The following is a 7,142-nucleotide window of genomic DNA, read 5'->3' on the forward strand; positions in this document are numbered from 1 at the left end:
CTTAAATACAAAAGGAAGAAGAAGAAGAAGAAGAAGAAGAAGAAGAAGAAGAAGAAGAAGAAGAAGAAGAAGAAGAAGAAGAAGAAGAAGAAGAAGAAAATATTACAATGTGTGTTTAAAATGATAGAAATTATCTATCTAGGTATTCCATAAGCATTTCAACCTCAGCATCTTGAAGCAATTCATCCTCCTTCCTTTGAACCTAATCCTCTCCATTTGGTATCTGTGTCAGCTGAAAGCGCCACTTGTACTAGTATCACAGTGACTGCAAAAGTGTACCACTTGGCCTTTGCCCTCAGGCTCCATGCCCTGAGCTTCCAGTGACCACAGCTGATTATTTTCTCACAACTTTACCTCCTTACCGGGACCACATCCTGTAATGTGACCCTTCACTGTCTCATCGCCATTGGCCACAGCCACCTTTCTGAAGACTCAATCACTTCTCATGCAAACCCCTTCACTAGCTCTCCCCTGGATCTCCTTGCACTGCCTCTCTCCTGAGCCCTTCACCAAGCCAACTTCTACTCATCCTTAAAGTCTCAATTGCTGTACCAAGCACTCCTTTGCTCCCACTCTCCTACCAAGATCCTCACGTTGCTTCACCATCCTGAGGCCTCTGTACATTTGTACTGTAGCACCTACCACCTCAAACTCTGTCTGCCTCCCCAACCAAGCTGTGGACTCCCTAAGAACAACGGGTAGTATTCTTTGGAGCTCTGTTACCCAGCAGAATATCTGACCTATACCAGCAAGGTAAAAGCTTTAATTTTTATATTTTATTTGGATTCAGAAATGTCACTGACCTGGAGCAGAAAACAGTAATGACCCAGCCACCAAAGTCTGTTTGGTGAAGAGAGAGGTGTGCTGAGGTTCCAGCCCAGCACCCCCAGGCCCCTGTCAGGGCTTTTGTCAGACACTGGTATCTGCATGTGGCAGACAGAGTTAGGTCAAGTTGACGCTAACAAATTGCATTAGGCAGAGCCATCCTGACAGCCATTTCTGTTTCCAAATGAGCATTGTATATGGCAGATGCTACATTAAGGTAATTATTTTACACAAAATATAATCAATTTCCCCATATGCTTTCTCTCCAGCAAATGACTCTACACAAAGTAAAGTTTAATGTTTTGGCTTAATTAGAAGGCTTTTTCATGGAGGCAAAAAGAAAGCTCCAGAAACCGTGCCAGAAACTTCCAAATATCACTGAGTCTTCAAATATTGTACTATGTTGATCAATTCTCATTGGCTTCTACCTATATGGGTGACTCAACTGCTTTGCAAATAACCTTTTGCTTTAGATCTAATTTTCTCCATCTGCAAAATAAGAAAGATGGATTAGATTATCTCTGAGGTAGCTTTCCAGCTCTTAAATTCTGTTCCAGGACTCCTCATTATTTTACTTTCCATTTGATGTCTTGTCTGAAGTCAACCAGCAGTACTAGAATTCAGTAAGCAAAGCAAATAAATCAGGGAATTATTCTTTTCATAAAATTAATTATTTTGACTCTTGTGTAGGATTTACTTTGAAACCAGTTCCTGAGGCTGGTTTGTGATAGATTTAATCAAAATCTTTCATGCCTTTGTTAAATGAAGGAACACTTATTTGCAAGACCTAGTACAGAATTCCAATGTTAAAATATATGTGAGAATTTGAAGATGGTAACAGCATGGGACCGAGGCTGGAGCACTTCTGAGGGAGGCTGTAGGAAGCCACCAGCCCTGCTAATCTGGGCTACTGTTCACACATGACAGATGAGCAACAAAAACGTGTGCTAGTAAATACACCTAGCCAGATTCCCTAAACATGGTGTCCCCTATGAATCAAACAATAAGGAATAGAAATGTGCAGAAGGAAATAAATCACTGAAATCTGGGTTACGATTGAAGTTCCTTCATGCCCACTCAGTGAGCCCTAGGTTAGAATAAGGCACAGGAACAGGCCCAGTGTCTGGCTTGATTCATTTGCATGCCTTTGCAGGAATCGCTGGACTTTTTAACCACAGGATTTCCCCTCTGTAAAATAAGGGACCTGTGAAGCTTGGCTTGTTTCTACAGCCCAAGACTTGTTGCCATGGCCATGTAATTATTCTCTTAGCTTTTTTTATTTTACATGTTTGCGGCACACAATGTTTGCATTCCTCAAGTGCAGTGGGTATCTGTTTATAACACATTTTAATTCCTTTTTTCATCCTCTTTCTCTGGCCACATCCTTCTCCCTCTAGATCTCTTTTCCATTTAAGGAAGATCAATCTCACCATTCCCTGTTATCTATCTTTTATTTTGTTCTTTCTTTATAATTTGGGCTTCTCCTAGCTTCAAGTGTGACACTCACACAGGAAAGTGCTCCTATCACATATGTATGCCTAATACACCTGTGTAACCAGCTCAAATATAAAAAATTGAAAGATGATGGTGATCGCTGAAGCCCTTCTTCCTTATGGCTATAAACCCAACTCCACAAGACTAACCATGTAACTGACTTTCAATAACATATATTAAATTTTCCTGCTTTTGAATTTTCAATAAATTGCATCATCCATTATGTATGTGTCTGCCTTCTTTATGTCTTATGTTTTAAAATTCATCAAATCCATCCGTATATCATAGACCATTCACTCTCACTGATATTGTGTTCTTTTGTATAAAGGCACAGTTGAGCTGCCATTCAACTGGTAATGGGCATTTAGATAGATTTCAGTAATGTAATCTTATAATTTAATAATAACTTCCACCATTCCTAATGCTCAAGAATTGCATAATAAAAGTTAGAGGGTTGGCCAAATAGCTCAGCGGATTAAAGTGCCTGCAAGCAGGCACAGGGGCCAGGGTTTCAATCCCTTGGCCTACTGTGCTGGCCCTGTCCCCAGACCACACTGAGAGGCAAATGAGACTGGGTGTGGTGGTGCGGGCCTATAATCCCAGCTTTTGGGAGGCTGCAAGCAGGTGGATCACTATGAGTCAGATCTAGTAGTGAGACCCTGAACACCGTGTAGACCCTTCCCTAAAATACAAAAAAGAAAAAAAGTTAGAGCTAAGTGTAATCTTGCTCTCTGGGAGGCTGAGTAAAAGGTTCACAAATTCAAGCCAACCTGGACAACTTAGTGAGTTAGTGAGACCTTGTCTCAAGATAAATAATAAAAAAAGATCTAAGGGTATAAGTCAATGTAAAGATCATGAATTCACCTGAAAGACATATTTACTCTTATTAATTTTATAAACAGTGAAGCATAAATGCCTTTGTATAAGGTTTTTTTTTTTTTTTTAGTTTTGGAATTGCTCTTTAATCCAAAAAGCAAACAGTGAGTAGAGGAGAATTTTATTTTCCTTTACACTTCAGCTTCTGTTTGACATGTCACAATCACAGGGGATACTTCCTAGTTGACAAAGGAAACAAATTTTGTCATTGTGACCAAACTACCATATGGCAATGCCAAGACAGATAGGACTTCTGAGTTTATAAGGAGGAAGACTCTTGCCTCCAGAGTTCAGGGTGGCCATGATAAGCCAAGTCAGACCAGGATGGGCTGCATGCTAGGAACAAGTTACGCCTGCTAGGAATAGCAGCACTGGAGTCCTGGGCAAGATCCAAGAGCTGGAGGTGGGAGAGTGCTACACACAGGCAGGTGATATAAAGTCTCCAGAGACAGGAGAAGTAATGAACTTGGCAATCCAGGTAAGCAGTTCTATGGGCACTCAGGTCATCCTTTACATCTGGGCAGAGATTGATGTCAGGTAGAACCAGGAGGCACTGCTAACGTTAAGACCTACTTCAACCCAGAAGTGGCTGGCATGAGCAAGAAACTTGCCCTATGGATAAGTGTTGAGATCTAGACAGGTTATCCAGGCAAGAGGTCAGGTAGACCTATCTGGTACCGCATTATCAGAACCAGGGAAGTCACAGTAGATTCAGCAGTAAGGTTGAACAGTGTTCTCATTCACTACTTTAATAAATAATTATTGAGTAGTACATGCCAAACATTAGGTAATAGTGGTGAGACAACATGTGTGGTAATGTCATCAATTAGGATTCTTTTCCCTGCAAGTAACAGAATGCCCAATAAAAATGACATCGGGAATAGGGGTTAGTTGCTAATTTCACATACAGTCTGGAATTAAGCACCCTAATATTGCCTCAGTAGCTCCCTAATGTTAAGATTGAGTTGAACATCTCTTCAGTTTCCATGTGGCCACAAAAGTGCTGCAGCAGCTCTATGAATCATGTCCTTAGATGATAGTGTTGAAAATAAAGACTTAAAAAAAAAAAAGAAAGACTAAGACAACTTCTCCTTGTATGAATTTTTTGTCTTAATCTGAGAGAAAAACTTTTCCAAAAGCTTCCCAGTTGAATGCTTCCTATCACTGTGACCAGAACTACAATTAAAATTAGAAACAGTCGCTTGAAAGGAGAATAGGATGAACAGTTGCATAGACCAGTGTACTTGCCCTGATGCCTGAATAAACTCAGTGTCATGTTGATAAGGAAGATTAGGGTGGATATGGGGTAGACAATGAAAAATTTGTTGCACGGGCTCAGGATGTTTACAAAGTAAGGGCCCTGGCTGCCTGCTGAGTCACTTTTATTAACCTAAACTTTTTAAATTGACAAGGAGTGGATTGTTACGGTTGATACACTGTGTAGACTTGTGGCTCTATGTTATATATAGTTTAATACTTTTACAAGACAGATTATTTGGATTAGATGAGCAATTAGCCCTAGCCTGGTTTCTAATTTTTTTTTTCCTGATGACACTCATTCTCATTCTTTGTATGAATTTGTAAGAGCCATTTCCCCATAGCAAGGTATGCTTAAGCAGTTCCTAGCAGGCCTGTAGGTCAGGACTAATCATAAACTCTAGAACCAGGAATCTTAAAATGTACTACCTAGGTCCTCTTTCCAAAATTAGATATGTAATCTAGACTAGCCCCTTAGAAAATAATAGGCCAACTTATGGCATTTGCATGAGAAAACTTGAAGCACAGCCTTTCCTATCCAAACTACTGCTGAGTTGAGCTGTGGGCTCAACTTTCACCGGAACTGGTAGAACTGACCATCTTATTTTGGATATATATTTGCAATACGTAATATTTACATTTGTTTTTGAGAACTAGTACTTATACAGCTAATTCTCACTTATTGATAAAGTTCTGTTCCTTCAACTAGATTGTAAATTAATTGGTATCTAAATGAAGAATTGTAAATAGTATGTGTAATACAATATTCTGAACAAAGAAATGGTCAAAGGAAACTCCAACTTGATAACTTCATTTATTTGCATAACTTTTCCATGCTGTATTAGAATATATACCAGAATATAGAACTACAGTACTATACTTTCAGTATAATTAGCAAAAATTACAGTATTATACAAACAGGCTGTACTGTACCAAAAAAAGACAAGTTGTACAGAACTGCACAAAAAAGTCTGAGGATTAGGTCTTAAGTCCAAAGAGTCATTAAAGTGGGTCATTAAATGAGGAAATATCTGCCTATAGCATATCTTGATTATTTTTATCCCTTTCATGTCCTTCCCTCTTTTATTGAATCCTTTCTCCTGCTCCAAAAATTCTGCCTTCATTCTACTTTTAACTTTATTTGCAATTCAATTTTTAATATAAAACAGACCATGCAATATTTAATTTTCTATGTCTGATTTTTTGATTTAACAGTATGATTTCAAAATACAACCACTCTCCTACAAATGCCTTGAATTTATTCCTCTGTTGCCAAGTAAAAAAATGGAATATATATAACATTTATTTTATATATAGTATAATTATTGTGTATATATATGTTACTTTTTAAAAGAATAATTAAAATCTATCTATCTATCTATCTATCTATCTATCTATCTATCTATCTATCAAACCAAAACATGTATGCACATTTCAGAAAAAGAAAAACTTGTGTAAAATTTTTAATACTAAATTTATTACAATCTCATTAGATTAATACAAGGTACCACTACAATTATAAGAAGTGCTTACAGTGGTGGCCATTAGCTTCCATACATGTATTGGTATGGTGATCTATTGCTTGGGTAACCTTTTATCATTGAAATTGCTGCATGTGAATTTTCAATTTCTTCTTTGAGAGTCAACAGCGAGTTTTCTGTGATATATGACATACTCTAGGGTCCTCCAAATGAGGGCAAAACCATCTGTAGAAAGAGCATCTTCCTTTTTTCTTTTCTGGAAATGTGTATACACTTTTGGATGGAATTTGTGTATTGCGTATAATGTGTGCATAACATTTTCTTTATTCATTCATCTATTAATAATCACCTAGGCTGTTTCTACAGCTCAGCTATTGTGAATTGTGTTGCTATAAACATGGGTATACACATATCACTATAGTATAATGTATTTAACTCTTTTGAGAACAAACACAAAGGTAAAGCTGAATCAAATTCAATTTCTAAAATTAATATTTTGATGAATTTTCATACTGATTTATACAGTGCTTGTACTACTTTACAGTCTCACTTACAATGTAGAGGGATTTTCTTTCCTTTATCTTCACTAGCACTTGTTTCTTGATGATAGTCATTTTTTCTAGAGAAAGATGAAAGATGATTTGTTTGTATTTGCATTTTTCTTACAGCTAAACATGATGAATATTTCACTTAAGAGTATGGTCTTAAGTGAAATAAATCAGACCTGCATGTGCAAACATCGTATTGTCTCCTTTGTGTGAGAACCTGAAAGGAGAAAATGGAATCTGAAGGGTACAATAGATACTGGGAAAAGGAAATAAATTTATTCAAAAGGAAAGAGTTACTGAATTGAGGAGAAGAACAAGAGAGAGAGTCAGGGAAAGAGAATTATCTACGTATGTGAGCAGGATGGTTTGGACAACTGTACTATGCATTTCTGCTGGTCTATGGAAAGAAACAGTTACTGCTTTCATTTGTTTCATTTCCTTTTTTCAATTGTTTGTGCTTTTTCTCTTCTTAATTTCTTATAGATTTCTTTTTTTTCTTTCTTCTTCCAATTTTATATGCATATATCTGATAATATAAATAACTGGTTAGAAGACAACACTATGTATTACAACAAATACTGTGAAATTCATATTACTTTGTTAAGTGAAATTCTGTATCAAATGTAATTTTTTAGATTTAATTCTAATTTTTACTCTTTAA

Source organism: Octodon degus, unplaced genomic scaffold (genome assembly GCF_000260255.1).
Source record: "Octodon degus isolate 3935 unplaced genomic scaffold, OctDeg1.0 scaffold00008, whole genome shotgun sequence".
Classification (NCBI taxonomy): Eukaryota; Metazoa; Chordata; class Mammalia; order Rodentia; family Octodontidae; genus Octodon; species Octodon degus.